This window comes from Felis catus, chromosome E1 (assembly GCF_018350175.1).
Source record: "Felis catus isolate Fca126 chromosome E1, F.catus_Fca126_mat1.0, whole genome shotgun sequence".
In the NCBI taxonomy this organism is placed as follows: domain Eukaryota; kingdom Metazoa; phylum Chordata; class Mammalia; order Carnivora; family Felidae; genus Felis; species Felis catus.
Genome location: NC_058381.1, coordinates 35,830,010 through 35,851,652, shown reverse-complemented (window position 1 = coordinate 35,851,652; position 21,643 = coordinate 35,830,010). Strand labels below are relative to the sequence as shown.

General features: G+C 39.9%; 1 protein-coding gene across 4 annotated transcripts in view; it reads right to left on the bottom strand.

Moving 5' to 3' along the window:
- Positions 1-21,643, bottom strand: part of SPOP (speckle type BTB/POZ protein) — a 66,655-nt gene that overhangs the window by 21,262 nt on the left and 23,750 nt on the right. The window contains exon 1 of one of the 4 annotated variants that reach the window (XM_045044123.1): positions 12,848-12,870. The exons of the other annotated variants lie outside the window; for them this stretch is intronic. The gene's annotated coding sequence lies outside the window, so the exon portion shown is untranslated. Of the gene's footprint in view, positions 1-12,847; positions 12,871-21,643 lie in introns of those variants that run through there. 4 annotated transcript variants of the gene reach the window in all.

Sequence of the window (21,643 nt, the reverse complement as noted above, 5' to 3'; positions counted from 1 at the left end):
AAATTCTTCTCCTTGCTGTTTTCTGACCATTCCTCAATCTTTCTTATTAGATTCTCTTTCTCCAGTGCTATTCCCATGGCTTCATTCTCAAACATTTTCTCAATCCACATTCTCTTTCATTTTATCCATCCCCAGTGTCAAATTTCTGCCTTTATACAAATGATGCCCAAATCTAACTTTGACCCGTCTCCTAAGCCTCAGACCATTTTCAAGTAACTGCTATACATCACAGGGTGTCCCCGGAGCAAATAAAATCTAAATCAAAATTCTCCCTTTGCAAGGTTTTTCAGAGCACAAAACCATTCGACCACGGGTGAATTTGGTTATTCATTTTTGAGAGAGAGACAGAGAGCATGAGTGGGTAAGAGGCAGAGAGAGGGAGACACAGAACTGGAAGCAGACTCCAGGCTCTGAGCTTTCAGCACAGGGCCCGACGTGGGGTTCGAACTCACGGAGCGCGAGATCATGACCTGAGCCGAAGTTGGACACTCAACCAACTGAGCCACCCAGGAGCTCCTGTTTTTTAAGTACAATAAACAAAGCCAAAAAACAAACTGAAAACAAAGAGCTTGTAATGTGTGACAAAAGGATAATTTACGAATTGATATATACATTTTCGACAAAATCCGTAAGACAAAAGCCAACGACCCTATATAAAAATATTGTTCACACAAAAGGAAACAAAATAGCTCTTAAATAGTTTTACATCTTTCAGACCAGCAAGAAAAAAAATCAACCATATCACGTATGGGGATATGGGGACTCTCATACACTGCCAGTGAGGCTGTAAATTAGTATGTATATTTTAGATAGGAATTTGCTGTTTGCAATACGTTGAATATACATGCAACCTAAGACTTAGTAATTCTACTTTAACTGTATATGAGCTAGTGGAGGGGTTCTCAAACTTTAGTGTGCAGCAGAATCACCTGCTGGGCCCCATCCCCAGAATTTCTGATTCAGAGGTTTGAACTAGGCCCAAGAATTTGCATTTCTAACAAGTTCCCAAGTGATCCTGATATGCTGGTCCTGGAACCACATTTTAAGAACCACTGCCCTAGAGAAACTCTGCCCGTGGGCAGAAGACGACACAGAGAAGGCTGTTCAGTGTGGCACTGCTTGTAACAGTGAAAAACTAGAACAAACTAAAAATCCATTAGGAGGGAAATAGAAAACTAAATTGGGTTATTTCCATATAATGGAAAACCATATTTCAGGATTTAAAATTAATGAACTAGATCTGCAGCACCACGGAGATGAGATCAAACACAACGCTAATGAAAAAAAAAAGCAAGCTTTGGAATGGCATGTGCAGTACCTTATTTATGCAAATTTAAGATTTATATATTATTTACAGATATATACATTCAGTAGAAGTTAAAAAACCAAAAAGGAAAAAACAGTGACAAGCTATCCATCAGATTCGCGATGGGAAAGCAGGAGAGAAGAATGAGGCCGGGACAAGGACAGAGGCAGCTCAAGCTGCTCTCTCGGGTTTCTTCTCAAATGAGGATGATCTGAGGCAAATACGACAATACGTATATCTGATGTTTGGGATGACAGCCACTTGAGTCGATACCATTCTTCCCACTGTTCTGCTTCATCTTTTTAAATATACTGTATTGTAAGAATGCTCTAAGGATGTACTCCATTATATCAAACACTGGTTTATAATATCGAAGGCAGACATTTCTTCCCTGGACACCTGGCTTATTTTCAGCTATGCACAATGTTGCCCTCTTTGCTTGGCTACTAGGAAGCTCTGAGACAAATGTGTAAGCCATCTCTTGACACTATAGGATCAGATCATATGCTCATCCTGTAATAGCTTTATTATTTTCTTAACACTGTAATTCACTTTGCTATAATTGCCTCAACTGTTTACTCTTTTATATAGAAGTTAACTACTTCTGGAAACTGTCTCAAATCCTTTGTAGAAAGAGGGATAAATGAACAAAGAAATCACTCAGCTCATACACATTCACTGGCCACTTAAGTAATATGCATGGATTAATAAGATACAATTGTGGGGCGCCTGGGTGGCTCAGTCAGTTAAGCAACGGATTTCAGCTCAGGTCGTGATCTCGCAGTTCATGAGTTTGAGCCCTGCATCGTTGGGCTCTGGGCTGACAGCTCAGAGCCTGGAGCCTGCTCTGAAATCTGTGTGTCCCTCTCTCTCTCTCTCTGCCTCTCCCCCATTGATGCTCTGTCTTTGTCTCTCTCTCAAAAATAAATAAACATTAAAAAAAAAAAAGATACAGCTGCATCCTGAGTAATACCATTGGTATTACCGGAGTCCCCACCGGTTTTAAACACTATCCTACAGCAATTCACAACTAAAGCATCCCATGTAATCACAGATGGAGTTACCAGTTTTATACACATGACACGCTATTTCACATAAGCTAGCAAACTAAGCAATGCAGTGGTATTTTGGCCTCCCCGATTTGTGCAATTCATGATTCCATGATACACTCAAGAATCCAGATGCTACGCTTGATCACCTATGATCAAAGTGGGCTTCCATTGGATGGAAAACATATTCTCAAGAACTGTTGCTCTAGTTCTCGTGATGAGTAAGTGCACCTTAGGCAATTTTACAAATCCCAATTATCATTATTGCCAGTAGGAGCCAGAATGAAATTTAAAAATTCCCACTTAAAACTATCTTTTGGGCAGACTGGCAACAAAGACGTGAATTCTGCATGTTAAGAGCATAAAATTTGGCTCTGGAGATGTGTGGTGCATCTCTACACTGAGGAAATCATGAAATATTAACAAGTTTATTTTGAAGTTTTAAAAAATACTTCAAATTTATCCAACAATTAATTTAAGAATTCTCTAAGCCTAAGAAAAAAGACAAGTTTAAAAACCAGTTTATTTTAATAGCTTAGTTGTTACTGAACCATGGTCCATTATTACAACCAGGAAAAAAAAAAAGTACTACTTTGGTCTTGGCCATTTTTTTCCTATCTTTTTTGCTTCTCATTTATTTTGTAGCCAAGGTTTTTTTGTTTTTTTTTTTAAATAATATCACCTTTATTCCAATTTTAAAGAAATGTCCAACCCAGCAGCTAGTAAGATCAGCCTTGACTCTGAGGAGCTCTAACCACACAACCTGCTGAGAGGGAAATTGACTAGGACAGCACCAGTCTAATTAATTTCACTCCTAGCAGGCACTGAGGGCAAAGTGTTCATCAGCAAAGTAGCCTGGTGTTACATGAACTCTCTAGCACTTCATGCCAACTGCTGCAGATGCCCAGCAGAAAAACAATTTGAGAAAAGAGGAGATCTATTTGAGGGTCATGGGTTGAGAACCTTTGTAGGAGACAACTAGCACCAAAATATAGCGTCCCTGGCTTCAAACAAGTTAGGACAAGACCATCCAAGTTCTCTAGTGAAAAATTTCTTTTCCAAAGCTTTGCAAACTTCCCAGTATGCTGACAACTCTGAGGCTTAACATATCTACTATATACCATCTATTTTCCTGTTCTTTCTATTAAGTCCTGAACCATGAGGTGACACTTCTGAGTCACACCAAAAAATATACTTTAAAATACTGGGGCATCTGGGTGGCTCAGTCGGTTAAGTGTCTTGACTCTGGATTTCTGCTCAGGTCATGATCTCATGGTTTATGGGATTGAGCCCCGCATCAGGCTCTGCACTGACAGCACAGATCCTGCTTGGGATTCTCTCCCTCTCTCTTTCAAAATAAATAAAGTTTTAAAAATCTGTCAACTGTAATACTGCTCAAATTCCAATGAAGGTAGTACCAAGTTAGCAACCAACAGCAATCACCAACAGACTGCATCTTAGCAAGTATTAGGAGACCATAAAGTTAATCATTTTTGACAAGAGATTCAAGTCAATCAATATAGTATGATTTCTCACTAGAACATTAAACAGAAGTAAAAAAGAAAATGTATTAATGCTGTCATGATGCACAAAGCTTTCAATCGAACGTACATAGTGCACTTCTTCTCTGTCTTCTTTTACACTTACAAACACTTCTGTTGCTGTCAGTAGACTTGAAATTCTTTAAAAGGAACCTGCAACTCTTTTTTGTGTCCCCTTATCACCTAGCACAGCCTGCCTAAAACAAGACACTCAGCAAAAATACTTTGATGACTGAAACATTTATCCAGTTGCATTCAAGTTCATTAACTTTTCTGTTTCTCTCACATATCTCTAAAAGAGCCCTTTGAACAGTGCTGAGCATATTAGATTTGCAATGTAATGAGAATCATTAATTTGTTCTTTTGGATGAGTTACACACAAAGCCAAAAACTCCTAGCCTGGCACTCTCAAGTATCAGTCCCGGTAAAAGTAAGGTTCCTATCCATTATCAAGTATATCTTCACTCTACAAGGGGGAGAGAGACTGGATATAATTTCCTTCATTTTGAAAACAGGTTATCAGTAATCTGAACTAAACTCGTACATAATCAGGATTCTTTGAGGACAGAAGACGAATTCCCAGTACAATAAAGGGAAATGTCCCAATAGTTTAACCTGCAGTATATGCAGAGCAAGGCTAGAACACTCTCTGAAAAGTGTTGCAAAGAGAGCTTCTGGGGCGCCCGGGTGGCTCAGTTGATTGAGCATCTGATTCTTGATTTCGGCTCAGGCCATGATCCCAGGGTCGTGGGACTGAGCCTCACATCAGGCTCTGTGCTAAGCGTGGAGCCTGCTTAAGATTCTCTCTCTCCCTCTGCCCTTCTCCCCAGCTCATGCTCTCTCTTTCTAAAAAAAGAAAGAAAAAGAGACAGCTTCTGCAGTTTTTTTTTATCTTTCTTTTATTCCACATAAGCATTCCTCCATCTTCAATCTAATCCAGTCATCCAGCGAATTAAAGAAAATCAGCAACCAACACAGGCATATCACATACATGGTATCTGTAAGTTAGCCATATATCCATCAGTCTTAAAATTATAGGAGTAAGACTGTGGCATAATAGACTGAACCATGAAACTGTTTTATAAGCCAAAAATAGTCAAAACGTCGGCAATTTCATGTGGTTCAACATAACACACAAACATGCACGTGTTAGATGGCTGGGAACATCGCTCCTTAAAAGAATGGTTTGTTAGGGACTTTTTAAAAGCCTATCACTTTTTTTTTTCTTTTGATTTAAAGCCTTGTACAGTTTCCAAGTAAGAAAAAATCCCAATGTCATAACTATTTTAAACCTGAGAGACACTGCCTTCTCCAAAACAGAAGATGCCAAAAAGATTGTAGACCAAAAAAAACCCCCAAAAAAACAAAACAAAAAAAACGATCACACACACACACTACCAGCAAAAAAAAAAAAAAAAAAAAAAAAAAATCCACAAAACTACGGGAAGACTTGGATATATTCATTTTTCTGAGAAACTGATGTGATCTCAAGGTAATGTTTATATTTCTTGTTACAGAGTCCTCGATAATATACAGCCTGTGAGGTAACAACTTTTTTCCTCATTACTCTAAGGATAGATTATTACAGGTCATACTGACTTCCTCTGTTGCAAGGTTTGAATGACTTTTGAAAATTTGTCGTATGTAAACTTACTGCAATTCAATCCAGTCTAACAAAATACTAAATGTACCTTTTATTAAATTTAGAGATGCTTCTTAAAATGAAACTAAGGACAATCAAGAGAGGCCTCAGTAAACAAAGGAAAGACCGGGGTTTCTCTTATATCCCTTATCAGGTTCATGCTTTATAAAACGTACAAGGCAAAAGATGACTGCTTTTGTCTTTATTGAGATATAACAGACATACAAACACTATCTTTGTTTCTTTTCAAATTCTTTAACAAAAGGATTTAGTATTGAATGAATCTAAAGATCAAGAGGAAAAAGTCAACAGTCTAATGGAAAAATGGGTGAAGAACAACCAATGGTTTATAGAAATGTAAATACCAATGGTTCTGAAACATATGAAAACATGTTCAACTCTCATTCATAATAGGATAAATGCAAATTAAACCACATACTGATTCACCCAGTGAATTGGCAAAGATCAAAATGTTTGATAACACTTGCTCAGGCTAAGGAGAACATTTCTGATTAGAGTATAAATTGTTATACTTTTTATGAAAAGGAACGTATATCAGAATGGATAAGAAATATACATACCCTTTGATCCAGCAATTTTGCTTCTAGAAATGTACCCTACTACTGATATATTTAACATGATAAATATAAAAGGTTTTTTCACTGTGGCATTATTTGTAATCACAGAATGGAAATATTCTAAAAGTCCATCAACAAGGGCTTGATTAATGAATTATGATGCAAATAGACAATATAGTTAATAAACATCTGTTTAAAAAATGGGGAGGTTCTTTCTATTTAAAGAGGCAAAAATACCTATTTATTTTAACATACACATAATTTCTCTGTAAAACTATACAAGACCCTAGGGACACTGGTTACTTCCAAGGAAGGAATCAGGGATACTTGAATGGGAAGGAGAATTTCCATCCTATTTCCCTTTCTGTACTTTTTGAATTTTAAACCATGTGAATATGTTACCTTTTCAAATAAAATTTAAAAAGAGAGAGAGAGAGAGGAGAGAGGAGAGAGACAGAGAGAGAGAGACCCCACAAGTGGGGGAAGGGTAGAGAGAGAGGGAGAGAGAAAGAATCCCAAGCAGGCTCTGCACCGTCAGCGTGGGGCCTGATGTTGGGGCTCAATCTCATGACTGGTAAGATCATGACCTGAGCTGAAGTCAAGAGTCGGACCCTTAACTGACTGAGCCAACCAGGCACCCCTAAAACTTAAAAATTTTTAAAGAAATTAGCAGTCTTTCCAGTTAATTTTTCTAGGTTATGAGATGGCTTATAAATCAGACCCTTATGAGAGGTAAGATAGGAATTCTTCAGTGGCTTCCATTGCTATCCAAATAAAATCTACATTCTGTCATGATTGCCAAGATCTCAGTGTATGTCCCTGACCTCATCTAACACTTACCCTTCACAGTCACGGTGCTTTAGTCACTCAGGCCTTTAATTCTACTTAGTGAGCGTATCAGCCTCTTTCCTCAGCCTGGAAAACCTTCTTCCCCCACATCTTTTCATAGCTGCCTCCTTGTCATCTAAGTGTCCTATCAAGTAATATCTTCAGAGAGGCCTTCCCTGACCACCCGACGTGAAGTAGCCCTCACTTCTCGCCTGCTTGTTACATTACCCTACTTTATTTTCATCATTATCACTACCTGAAATGATCTTGTTTTAAGTTCTTCACTAGTCTATTGTCTTCCCCACCGCAAGTTTAGCTCAATCAGAGAACAGCATCCCTCTGTGCCGAAAATGGTATCATAATAGGCACTGAGTAAATATTTGTTCAATGAAATTGTTGTTGATAACTAGACGGCTGTCTTTTGGGATCCTATTTTTCCTTAATGAGCTCTAGTTACAAGGCTAAAGTTTGGGAGTTGTTGAGTGAATAGGAACTACAGGAATCCAGGAACACTTTTAAAACAATAAAACCTTCTCGAAAAGAAAAGTATTGATTCATCTCACCCCAATTTTAAAGAACTCATTCAATATGTCTCAAAACTATACCCTCCTCTGATTAAAAAAAAAAAAAGAAAAGAAAAAGTCCAAAAAAACTTGGGAGAAAACATAAGCCTGTACAGCTAAATGGGGAGTTCCTAAATCCACAAAACAATAGTAACGTAAGCACATTCTCCAGAACAAGTCAATCCTGGTTACAGAAAATACCATTATAGCAGCCGCCAGGAACTCAGGCTAGACCTTGAAGAGAATGTTCTTTCAGGTTAAATTGTTATGTAATAAAATCTCAATATATTGATAAAACTGAATCAGATCCTTAACATTTACTTAAGTTTGATCTTAAATTTGCATATCTGACATGAGGTTTGATTCCCTTAAAACGGGCATGTAGAGAAAAGATATTGAACATTAAATATATACACATATAAACATGTACATCTATAAATATAGAGAGACAGAGCTATCTCTGAAACATGTCTAGACACATAACTAAGTTTTTTCTGTGCCAGACTAATTTGTACAACGTATCTTCTGCCATAGCCAAAAATGTATTAAATTAAGAGTTGAATTATTCTTGCAACTATGTATTTAAGAAAAACTCAGAAACAAGTATACTAGTATGTATGCAGGTCAGTACCGTTAAGATTCCCCAGTTTACAGATATCTTAGGCAAGCAGAGTCGCTGAAATGATTTTAAGAGTTAGATACACTGTCGTAACATAAAAAGGCTATTTTGCCCTCTCATCCATCTAAGTGTTACAAGATCAAGATTTGCAGAAGTAGCCTGGCTAGTAAGGTTCATCCAGACAAAGCCACGATGAAGATAAACGAACAAGAAGGTACATGAAAGAATCTCAAGTCGCGGAAAGCAGTGGGATAACCAACAGACAGCTCCTACTGATTTCCAAACCTCGGTGTGTGGGGGCTGTTTACAGCCTTATAGCCCTTCTCTACAGGTTATAAATAACTGCAAAGTGTCCTTGTCCCCAAGGAGACCTTAGCAGCCAGCTCAAAGGTTAAAATATGGAGTTATTCTCACTTTGGATGAAACTCTTCCACTTGGCAGAAAAAGAGCAAAAAAAAAAATTTATTGCCGATTTAACTTAAGGGCCAAGTGAATTAATCCCTCTCCCTAAAAACTATCAATTGTGTAAGAGTTGTTGATATAGACATGTTAGCATAGTTCACGATCCCCAAACTATATCAGGGCGAATGCAACGCGCGCTCTGTTCCAAACACAAAGGTCTGTCCTGGAAAGGGGCAGATGCCACTCACAGCCTTGTAGGACCGCATCCCTTCAGACCTTAAAGAAAGACTTCCTGCATTTTTTTTTTTTTAATTTAGGTAAAAATGACTACTGAGCTAACTGCATCTACATAGCAACATCTTGCCTCCACTTGGATAGGGATCCAGCACAACAAATCACGGCTGCCACAAACATGTTTCTCAAGGTCTGGGCTAACACTGTCAGGTGATGTGCTGCTATTGTTAATTACTGAACCCTTGCTGGGGGTGGGGTGGGGGGACAATCACCACCAATTCCTCCAACTGCTTTAAAAAAAAAAAAAAAAAAGGTGGGCTGCCTGGGTGGCTCAGTCAGTTGAGCGTCCAACTTCAGCTCAGGTCATGAGCTTGCGGTTTGTGGGTTCGAGCCCCGCGTCGGGCTCTGTGCTGACAGCTCAGAGCCTGAAGCCTGCTTCCGATTCTGTGTCTCCCTCTCTCTCTGCCCCTCCCATGCTCAAGGCTCTGTCTCTCTCTCTGTCTCTCGATAAATAAACGTTAAAAAAAAAAATTAAAAAAAGAAAAAGGCAGATAGGGTTCATCAGATGAAACTTCTCCACACATCACTTTCAAAATCCATCATTTGGGAGAATGGAATGATACGAATCCAAATCAGCAAACAAACCTGACTATAAAAGGACTATTTCACTTCAAAGTGGATCTCAGTTCTAAAGGAAAACACCTTTAGAAATGAAGTTATATAGACAGAACCAAATAATCAGCAGTTTCTCTCTTTTCGCAAATGATATTAATGTGATGATTCCACCGATGGTTTGGGCAAAAACCTCTAGGGCCACAAAGAGCAAATTTAGGAAAGATGAAGATTTTAACACATCCCACGTGTTATCAAAGATTTCTTCTCTAGGTTGAGAAAATTCATTCTAAAACAAGAGCCAGAACAGAATTTAAAAAAAGAAGGAGGAGGAGGAGGAGGAAGAGGGAAAAAACCTTATGGCTAAGAAGATATGTTTATTATGTAATTATATTCCCAAAGCTGTTTCAAGATTTGGGAGGTTCTAGTTTTTCACCCTCTCCCCTCAACTACAAACTATGAAGAACCTTATAAAATTCAATAGTAAACAGATGAAAGGCTTGGCCCTAATACAATTTAAGTGTGTCCAATCTGCAAGGAATTCAAAAACAGAAGACTCGTTTCATGAAACAAACAGGCAGAGGTTGCGTAACCCCACAGAGTCCTCTGGCTATTCTAGAAGCCAAATTCAACATGCAGTTCTCTTTGGCCACCTATACTTTAGTCAAGCCATTTAAAAATATTTCTTGCTAACATAATTTGGCCACAGAAAGGGTTCACGGAATACATACCAAAGAATGTCCAAATACGTTCATTAACTTAGAAGCTGAAAAGGCCTATCCACCCCCAGGGGATTTGGTATACTACAAGGGCAACCAATTCTCTTCAGCACAGCATTAACTACTACTGTCCAAAAGTACAGAATTCAGTATTCTCTGGAGATACTGTTCCTTATGAGAGGCACTTGGACCTCCCTTCGACTATGAAAGAGAGACCGAGCTAAGGGGTTGGGGGTGGGAAGTGGCTGACTTTATTTCCTTTCCTCTGAAATAAAAGGAAAATTATTTCTGGAAGAAGGAGGAGGAGAAGGAGGAGGAGGAGGAGGAGGAGAGGAGAGGAGAGGAGAAGAGGAAGAGGAAGAGGAAGAGGAAGAGGAAGAGGAAGAGGAAGAAGAAGAGAGACTGAAGTATATTCTTGCTTTAATCTCCTTTAACTGTGGTCTTAAATCTGATGACTGTTCACATGGATCCACGTCCATGTTCCTTACCTACAAACCATCTGCAGAACATAAATTCTCTCTTCTTCTAAAATTATTAAAAATAAGCCAATCCCTCTGTTAACGTTAAGGTTCTAACTAAACTAAGCGGAACAAAGGACAGGCAGGAAGTTCTCAGCTTTAAATAAATGTTCATTCCAAAATTCATGACACAAGGAAAAAGTAAAACCACACAGGCAGACAAAGCAGGGGAAAGTTAGACAGAATGTCTGTCTTAACAGAATATCCTGGCTCCCAACAATGTGTGTCAGATTTTAAAAGACTAAAATGTAGTGATACCCATTTTACCCAATAAAACTCTGTAAAAACATGCATAAACATTTGAGGCATGAATCTCATACAAAAAAGTAAAAATTTTAAGATGCTAGCCAGAATGACAGAAGCATTTTTTAAGTTACCCATAGAGAGAGGAGCTCTGCACTCACTCACAAAGGCAATCTGCTCAGAATCAAACGCCTTTAACAGAGTAAAAGGAAACCCAAGACTTGCTTTAAGGTATTTCCTTTGATAAACTGTAATTTTAATCTCCCTGAAGATCTTTTCTAGGGAGAAAAATAATCTCACTCTAAGGTCTCCGTACCATGTGTTATCAACCACTGATTACAAATTTAAATCCAAACATCTTTTCTCCTTTCCACCATTAGTGTAAAGCCTTATATTATAGGCTGCAGTCACCAGAGATCTGAACAAATAGCCATGGTTTACTCCAGGAAAGAATATTTAGAATAAAACTTCTTTTGAAGCCACCTGTGAAAAATGTTTTTTTTTTTTTTTAAACACTGTAATGCTCCTTATTAAAAAAAGAAAAAACAAAAAAACCCACAAAAAACCTTACATGTTTACCTTATACAACTTCCAATTCTACACACCATTTGCACTGAAATGAAACAGTAGATTGCACTCAAGACGTGCATTTTCTAAAGTCTTGGTAAATATTTCTGTGCATTTCATTCTGCTTTTTGCCTCATGTTGTTTAAAACAAAACTATGCAAAAACTCAACAAAGTTAAGTCAGTAGAAAGAGTGTAATTTGTCTTGTCTAACAGGAAATCTCTGTTGGAAATAGAGATGATGAATCAGACTTAACCAGATTCTGAATCTCCTACAAGTCTGTACTTACTTTGGCTGTTCTGAAAGGGAAAATCTTATAAAAGCAGGTGATACATTTGCTAGGATTTACTAGTTAAAATTACCATTCTTCTATTTTATCCTAGTTCTGGCTATTCTATCTTTAAGTCATCTCTCAAAAAGATTATACTTAGATAGAAAAGTCCGAAAAATCCAAACGAATTCTTCTCATCCACTGGCCTATGAGTGCGGCAAAAATGAGATAAGCGGCTTGCTCCGTGTCAGCGTGTACAAGGGAGGGCGGGGGGGGGGGGGGGTCATTGCCACTTTTGTTAGTACTCACAAACTGCTGAAAGACTTATTTTGTGTTCATGTAAAATACCCTTTATAAAAAGTGCTCTGTGGGTCAATTACACTAAAGCAAGATACACTTACAAAGCCACGTATCCTATGGTTTCAACAAGTAGTGGCCACAAGGTTCCTGCTGAAGACTGGGGAGATATCTTGGCTAACCACCACCACCCGAATAATCTATCACAGCCTACAAAGTAACTGAAAACAGAAACAGGGATAAGAGTAGTTGCCAGGCTTCTAGGGGCCTAACATAAGCAGAAAATTCTAGCACTACCTTCCCCCTTTTGTGGGACACGAATACTGCCTACACTGCGGGTGATTCCTTAAAAACAGAAACTTTGCTTGAAAACGTAAACACTAACTTTAACTGGCACCCTGGTACAAATAAGCTTCTCTTATTTTCCTAAACCAGTCTGGCTACTATCAATAATGGAAGGAGCCCTCACCAAAAACGGTCCTCCACTACTGACACTAGAACAGGCCAGTTTTGAACAGAAGATTTAAGAGTAAGCAAGTCAGGATGAATGCGTTTGATAAATATTTACTCAACACCAACTGTGAAAGGCACTCTTTCAGACACAATAGTAAAAAAAAAAAAAAGAAAAAAAAAAAAGACAGGGTTCCTGATCCCCTAAGGGTAGACAGACAAACACCTCCTAAGACTTCATAAGTACTCCTCAGCAGAAGATGGCAACCAACTCTAAGAAATGAAAATGCTCTGAATATCGGTGACTCTTAAAACAGAAACCAATACCTTTAGTCCCTTTCTCTTTCTCTCTCTCTCTCTCTCTCTCTCTCTCTCTCTCTCTCTCTCAAAGTTTCAGGCTTTGGGGCACCTGGGTGGCTCAGCTGGTTAAGTGTCCAACTTTGGCTCAGGTCATGATCCCATGGTTCAGGAGTTCGAGCCTCGCATCAGGCTCTGCGCTGACAGTTAGGAGCCTGGAACCTGCTTCAGATTCTGGGTCTCCCTCTCTCTCTCTGCCCCTCCCCCACTCACACTTGGTCTTTCTCTCTCTCTCTCTCTCTCTCTCTCAAAAATAAGTAAAAACATTAAAAATATTGCTTTAAGTTTCAGGCTTTGGCTTCCCAGTTAATTTGCTACAGTGAACATTTTCGGGCCCAATGGATTGGCAAAATTTAAGGAGTCTGACAATGCTGGTGAGGACTGGGAAGAACAGGGACACCTCTCACCCTGTTGGTGGGAGGACAATTTAATACAAGCAGTCTTGAAAAACAGTTTATCATCTAAAAAACTAAAGATCGAGCAATTCCACTCCCAAATACAGCCCAGAGAAATTCCTGCACATCCATCAGCACACATAAACAAGAATGTTCACAGCAGCATAATAGGCAAACATGCTCTCAAGAGCCAAAAAACGTCAACAGTAGAATGGACACACAAATAACAGTATATTCGTATAACAGAATGCTATATGGCAATGAAATTAAACTAGGGTTCTACATAACAGCATGGATGAAAGTTACAAAAGTATTGTTAGATTCTGGAAGAAGACACAAAAGAACACATATTGTATTAGTCCTTTTATATGAAGTTCAAAACCAGACAAAACCAAACCATAATGGTCTGCAAGGAATCCTAGGTGGTAAAATCATAAAGAAAATGATCATCACAAATGCCAGACTCTGCACAAGAGTATGGGTTATGATCTAGAAGGAACACACGATACGGCAAGCTTCTTCTGGGTGCCGGCAAGGATATATTTCAAGGTCTAGTTGGTGGTTATACAGGTACTGTACCTGCTTTTGAGAATTCACCTTAATGTTTGTTTATTTTTGAGAGAGACAGAGACAGAATGCAAGTGGGTTAGGGACAGAGAGGGAGACACAGAATCCGGAGCAGGCTCCAGGCTCCGCACTGTCAGCACAGAGCCCGACGCGGGGCTTGAATTCACGAGCTGTGAGATCATGACCTAAGCCGAAGTTGGACGCTCAACCAACTGAGCCACCCAGGCACCCCGAGAATTCATCTTTATACAGTTAAAGGGGCACCTGGGTGGCTCATTCAGTTAAGTGTCCAACTCTTGATTTCAGCTCAGGTCATGACCCCATCGTCATGAGATCAAGCCCCACATTGGGTTCCACACTGAGCGTGAAGCCTGCTTAACAGTCTTTCTCCCCTGCCTCTGCCCCTCCCTTGCTCGCACTCTCACTTTAAAAATAAACTATATAGTTACATCTTATGTATTTTCTAAGTTTTATACTTCATAATAAAAATGCTCAACACATATATTAAAATTAATAGAGTAGCTACATATGTATATATACACATACATATACATGTATATATCTTCCTACATCTAAGGGTGACTACAATGTTTTCCATAGAATACACCCTTGATTTTTTTTTCTTTTAAAAAAATTTTTTTTAATTTTTTTAACGTTTATTTATTTTTGAGACAGAGAGAGACAGAGCATGAACGGGGGAGGGTCAGAGAGAGGGTGACACAGAATCCGAAACAGACTCCAGGCTCTGAGCTGTCAGCACAGAGCCCGACGCGAGGCTCGAACTCATGGACCGTGAGATCATGACCCGAGCCAAAGTCGGCCGCCCAACCGACTGAGCCACCCAGGCGCCCCTTAAAAATTTTTTAAATGTTTATTTTTGAGGGGGGGGAGGGGCAGAGAAAGAGGGAGACACAGAATCCAAAACAGGCTCCAGGCTCTGAGCTACCAGCACTGAGCCCGATGTGGGGCTTGAACTCAAGAACCATGAGATCATGATCTGAGAGGAAGGTGGACGCTTAACCTACTGGGCCACCCAGGCAGGTGTCCCTTGATTTTTTTTTCCTCAAGACAATTCATAATGAGAACTCAGTAAAAACACAGGGCCACCTAGGAATGAACACCTACAGACAGTCTTTTCTATTATACTTTCTTTTTTTGAATTTAAATGCAATACCTAAGATTTGTATTTCAGGGAAATTTGCAGTACTTACTCAAATGTTTAAATCTATGTATGGCTACTCAGCAGCAGCCATTAGTTAAAACCCAAATTATTACAAGAAATAACCCAAAGCTTTTGAAAGCAAAGCCAAGATACAAGTATTTTTTTGGTATTCATGGAACCGGCAATGATTTCCCATCTCACTCTGGGTAAAAGCCAAAAATCCTTGTAATGGCTGAAAAGAGCCTGCACAATCTGGACCTCATTACCTCTCTGGCCTCACCTCCCGTTACGTTCTCCTGAGCTCACTATGTTCCAGCCAAACTGCCCTTCTTTGCTCTTGTTCCTGAGGCAGAACAGGCCTGTTCCTGCTGCAGGACTCTGTAGTTGCCTTTTTCTCTACCTGGGTAACTCTCCCCCTAGATGTTCTTCTGGTGCCCTCATCACCGTTGGGTCTTTCTGTAACAGTCACCACCTCCAGGAGGCCTTCCTGGACACCCTTAAAGATGTCATCCCCTCCCCCAAGCCCACAATCCTATTCCTCCTCCTTCATTACTTCACTTTGTTCTTTAGCACAGAAAGTCATCTACCCTACTATATCTGGAACGTATGAAGGGAGCCTCTTGTCTTGTTTCCACCCAGACTGTGTCTGGCACGAGGCAGGCCAGAAATAAACACTTATTTAATAAATGGCTGAATTAATCTCTTTTTCTTTTGGATTTCTATTCTTGAAAGGTTAGACCGTAACTAGATACACTAAAAGAAGAATGTGCCCCCCCCGTGCCAAATTCAATAACAAAGTTCATTTTACTAATAAGTTTCAGGTTTACCGAGTCACAGATAAAACTTATAGACAGCTGATACAAACTAAGCTGTCGTTTTCCCTAACAAATGTGTAGTACCTGTTTTAATGACAGCAGTGCTGGGAGACCACGGAGACAAAAGAACTCTCTCATACTGCCGGTGCAATTGTACGCTGGCATACCCACACGGGAACTCCTTGACAAGACGGAGCATAGCTTGAAGACCGATTGCTGCCTTTAGTTATGCTTGTTACGTCGTTTGGGTTTTTTTGAACGAGTATGTTTTATTCCTTCTAAGTGTATTCATTGTGAGAGAGACAGAGACAGTGCAAGTGGGGGAGGAGCAGGGAGAGAGAGAATCCCAAGCAGGGTCCGCACTGCCAGCACAGGAGCCGGATGTGGGACTCGAACTCATGAAACTGTGAGATCATGACGGGAGCGGAAACCAAGAGTCAGATGCTTAACCAACTGAGCCATCCGGGCACCCTGAAAGTAAGGTGTTTCGAAAAAGAATTATGTAAACAAAATACAATTTCAAGAAGAAAGTTCTTTGTATTTTTACCCCCACAGAAACAGAAGACTTCTGTTATTATCCAGATGAAATATCCCAAGAAGGTGACTACAGTTGGAGAAAAAAAAAAATTACTTTTGGTTTAGATACCAAAATATTTTATGGCAGAGTTTTCAAAGCGAAGGGGAAAACAAAACTCCATAGTGTTAGTGCATAAATAGTGTAAGAACATAATTTTACTCTAAAGAAAGATTTTAAGTAAGAACACTTCTGCCCAGCATAAATTGTGGGACTGATGTGATAAAGAGTGGGGAAAGAACTCCATTCAAACTTAGTGATTACAGTGGCATACGGGAAATAATTCACTAAGCAAAACCGCCCACTGGGTGACATGACAGATACGTCTGAGCATGCAGACAGGAGCTTATACTTTTGATGGAATACTTCACCCAAGTTAAAGCTGGAGTAAACCTAGATCCAAAGGTTATTTTCTGAACACAGTACTTGGGACCTGAACCATATTGTAAGACATGAACAAACCTGAGAGAAGATACACAGGCATCTGATAGTCTATAGTTATACTTATTACTGAGGCTTCCACGTTAAGGTCTTCTTATCAATTGTTTAAAATAAATACTTTGCGGGCACCTGGGTGGCCCAGTCGATTAAGCATCTGACTTCGGTTCAGGTCAGGATCTCACAGTTCGTGAGTGCGAGCCCCACGGCGGGCTTTCTGGGGTCAGTGCAGAGCCTGTTTCGGATCCTCTGCACCCCCCTCCCTGCCCCAAAAATAAATAAAAAGTTTTAAAAAATCCTTCGCACATAAATTCTTCTCAAATTCTTAAAGATAGTTCACATATTCGTGAGGTGAAAATATCATGACTATCTATTCATATAGGAGGTGGCGGCCCAAATTAGTTGTCAAGCAAGGAAGTCCTACTCAAACACTTGCGGGAGGCAGAGTGTATTATTAGAGAAGAGTAACAGTTTTCGTTTGTAACACTTCAGCATTCCAAGTGCTCGAAGCTCTGAATAGCATCCACGTTTAAAGGGGGAAAGACATGGAACATAAAAATTAAAAATGTACTCAACCTCGCAATAATGAATAAAGTATAGTGGATTAAAGACTCCAGACCAAAAAACATTACAAATGAAAACCACTGATCATTGAAACATATGGTCCCTCAACAAAATTTATCGGTAATAATTCTAATATAAGGTGAAGGCTTATTATTTTTTAATGTTTAATTTGGCTGAGAATGCTCCAAGAAACTCTTCTATAAATATCAGCTATGTCTGGATCATGCTGAACTTAGAAACTAACACAAGAATTGCCTGAACTGGATTGGAGATCATTAAACAGTCCTACCCTTAGTAGGGAGGAAGAACTCCGTAAAAAAGTAGTTAAAGAGGAAGAGAGAAAAGGAAAAAGTGAGGAGTTACTGACGTTTATGGAAAACAGCCACTGGATATGAGACAATAAAAATACAAAATAATGAAATGCAAAAGTTGCCAAATTTATCAGATTCCAAAAAGAATCTATAGGAAAAGAAATTTTCAGAGCCTCCAACTCTAATAAAAGAAGTTGGCATTCCAAGTTATGAAAAGTTTTCCTCATCGCTCCTTCTCCCCCAAATGACTGTGAATACCAAAGTGGTATTCGCCAAGGGGGAGAATTCAAATACGATACTTAGGGGAAAAAAAGAATCAAACCACCAAAGCAGCCACAGTAACGAGGAGGAGGAGGAAGACAAGGAAACCATGAGGGATACACAGGAGGCCATTGGAGTTTTGTCTGTAATGGCAAATAAATGGAAACAAGGTAAAGATCCATCAAAAGGTTTAGAAAAACTGAAATAGTCACAGTGAAATAAAAATTGAATGGCTAAAATGAGGGACCTAGATTTATATGTATCAAACGCATAGGCCTTGAAAAACAATAAGAAGCGAAAACACTACAACAGAATTTATATATTCTCTCTCACACACACACGTGCACACACGTGTGCACACACACACCGCACTGCAAGGATGCACACTAAATTTGTGGTAATAGGTTGTCTCTGGGGAGTGAGGGTGGCCAAAAGAACAGAGAAAATAAATAAAGAGGACTTCAGCTGGAGATGTTTGTCATGATCTATACTTTTTGTCTGTCTTTTTAAAAGACATTTCAAAAGCAATGAATTCAGAAGGAAAAGTAAATTAGAAAAGATTTTTAAAAATCGACACTGGAGAAATATTTTAAGTAGACAATAATAATGTAGTCTGAATCCAGCCCAAAGAAGCCAATGAATTCAGTTCCGATCTTAATATTGAAAAATCGAGCTCTTGTTGGTAAAGTACTTTTCCCAGTTGATGGGAATTACATAGCACTGGGCCTATTTAAGCAGAGGATATAGGAAGCTGACTTCCTGACAGCAAGAAAGCACATAAAAAAAAAAATTAACATTTATTTACTATTGAGAGACAGAGACAAACAGAGCACGAGCATGGGAGGGGCAGAGAGAGGGGGAGACAGAATCCGAAGCAGGCTCCAGCTCTGAGCTGTCAGCACAGAGCCCAATGTGGGACTCGAACTCCCAAACCGCGAGATCACAACCTGTGCTGAAGTCGGACGCTTTACTGACTGAGCCACCCAGGCGCCCCAAAAGCACATTTAAAAAAAAAATTAAGTATTTATTTTGAGAGAGAGGGACAGTGCGTGTGTGTGCACAAGTGGGGAAGGGGCAGACAGATAGGAAAGAGAGAGAGAATCCCAAGCAGGCTCCAAGCTGTCAGTGCAGAGCCCGACGTGGGGCTCGAAGTCACGAACCTCGAGATCATGACCTGAGCGAAAGTCAGACACTTAACCAAGCCACCCAGGTGCCCCAAGAAAGCACATTTTAAATACAACTGATACGGTAATCCAGACTATCTTCAGAGACTAAAGCCTTATATAAAAGGAATCAGGTGTCCACCGAGGACCTCCTCCTTCCTCCCCACCATCCTACCTTCCAACCTCCTGAACATTTCTCCTCCTCCTCCATCCTTCCCTAATTTTATTCCTTCCCCTCAAGGGACTAATCCAAACCCCTCTTCTTTAATCACCTCCAATTTTAGTGCCTGAACTCAAAGACAGATTCTTTAAAAGAAAACTTGAGACTTTAAGCTTTTTCTCCTCTTTCAATTACATTTTTTCCTCCCTCTTCATTTGCTTTTTTCCTTCCCCAACCTTTTTCCCCCCTTCCATTCTCTTGCTGACCAACAGTTGCTCTCAACTGCCAGCAAGCCTCTGGCATATTTTTACTTTTCGCTTCTTAAGGAAAAGATACTCCAAGGTAAACCAAACAAAATCCCCCACGCCATCGTCCAAAGGTCCACTAAAGGGGAGAACACTTAAAAGTCAAAAATACGAACCATATTTTGCTGCCTTTCATTTTGGAACGAAGGCCAGGAATACGGTTTGAACTACCAAGTAAGACAGCGAAACCAAACTTCCTTTTACATTTTGTCTTTCTAGCACTGAAATATATCTGGGGTTGTCTGTTTCACAAGACCCTTGGGTTAAGAATTCTAAGGCCACTCAATGAATCCACACAGTTAGGTACGACAACCTAGCGGAAACCACAGCCTCAAGATTCACAACAGAGGTACAACCCACACACTACTACCCCATCCCCCTGGTCTTCGTTATAAAGACCTCCAAGATCCTCCTGTATTTAATGCTTTAAGCTACGTAACCATTTCCTCACAAACATTAGTCAGTGTGCTTCGGTCTCCGAAGTACTTGGACATTCCTGATCTTATTTGGGAGTTTTAACAGCCCTGTGAGGCATGCCCAGCGAGTAATCTTACAAATAAGGAAACACAAACTCGGAGGTTAGAATCTGTCATGGTCACATGGCTATGAAGGGGTCTGAATTCAGAACTCAAGTCTTTCAACTCCTAATCCAAAACTTCGTAATTCCTATGACTGGGTGATTCTTGGATCAGGTATGGTCTTTTATTCAACACGTAGGAACTAGAAAAATAACTGATAGAAGATATATTTATATACCCTAGCTTCAATTCCCATTTCATTTTTTAGGTGGCAACTCTGTTGCAAAAGTATGCTCTTTTATCTAATGAATTCTGAGCACCATTAAGGGAGACCTGGGCTAATCGTTGATAGGCTCATGCCAACTTTTTTTTTTTTTTTTCATGCCAACTTTCAAGGCCGGACCCTGGGAACAAATCATATGTCCTAATACTTTAAGAAAGATTTCCCAGGGGCACCTGGGTGGCTCAGTCAGTTGAGTGTCCGATTCTGGATTTCAGCTCAGGTCACGGTCCCAGGATCATGAAATCGAGCCCTGTGTCAGCCTCTGTGCTGAGCACGGAGCCTGTTTAAGAGTCTCTCTCTCCCTCTGCCCCTCTCCCACACCTGTCTCTCTCTAAAATAAAAAGTAAAAAAAAAAAGAATGACTTTCCATACTTTAGCACCTAATAATCATAATTCTTTTCTAAAAGTTTTTCTTAAATGTATTTACTTTTGAAAGAGTACAAGCAAGGGAGGGACAGAGAGAGACGGAGACACAAAACCCAAAGCAGGCCCCATCTAGGCTCTAAGCTGTCAGCACAGAGCCCGACACAGGGCTCGAACTCAAGAGCTGTGAGATCATGACCTGAACCAAAGTTGGACGCTCAACTGACTGAGCCACCTAGGCGCCCCATAATTTCTTTTTTTTTAAATAAAATGTCTCATGTTCTAACATGCCAGAGTAATTTTGTAGCCTGAATCCAAAAAAAACTGTCCTCTTCTATAAGCTCAATGAATTAAAAAGCACAGCTTCAGGGTCCCCAGGTGGCTCAGTTGGCTAAGCGTCTGACTCTTGATTTCAGCTCAGGTCATGGTCTCATGGTTCGTGGGTTTGAGCCCCGCATCAGTCGCTGCACTGCCAGTGCAGAGCCTGCTTGGGATTCTCTGTCTCCCTCTCTCTCTGTCCCTCCCCTGCTTGCTCTCTCACTCTCTCTCAAAATAAATAAATGAAGTTAAAAAAAAAAAAAAAAGAATAGGTAGGACATCCTACCTGTCTAAATAAATAAATAGCTAGCTAGCACAATTTCTTTCATTCCCTAATATTTATTTGAGATGTCTACCGTGACTAAAATAGGAAACAGCACCGTGTTCTACCCAATTGCTCAAGCCAAACCCCTCTTTTCCCGGCCCATCTATCAGCAGGTCCTGTCAAGTGGTCTTGCTTCCTAACACATTCCACATTCATCCATTTCTGTGCAGTTTTCTCTCACCTGAACTGGTTCTCTCACCTGGTTAACTGGTTTCTCACTGATCTCCATTATTAGAAAGGATCCTAGAAACAAACCAGGAAACACACCTAACATTGACGTCCCCCGATCTAGCTTTCTAGTCTTACCTAATGTGACTGTTCAAATT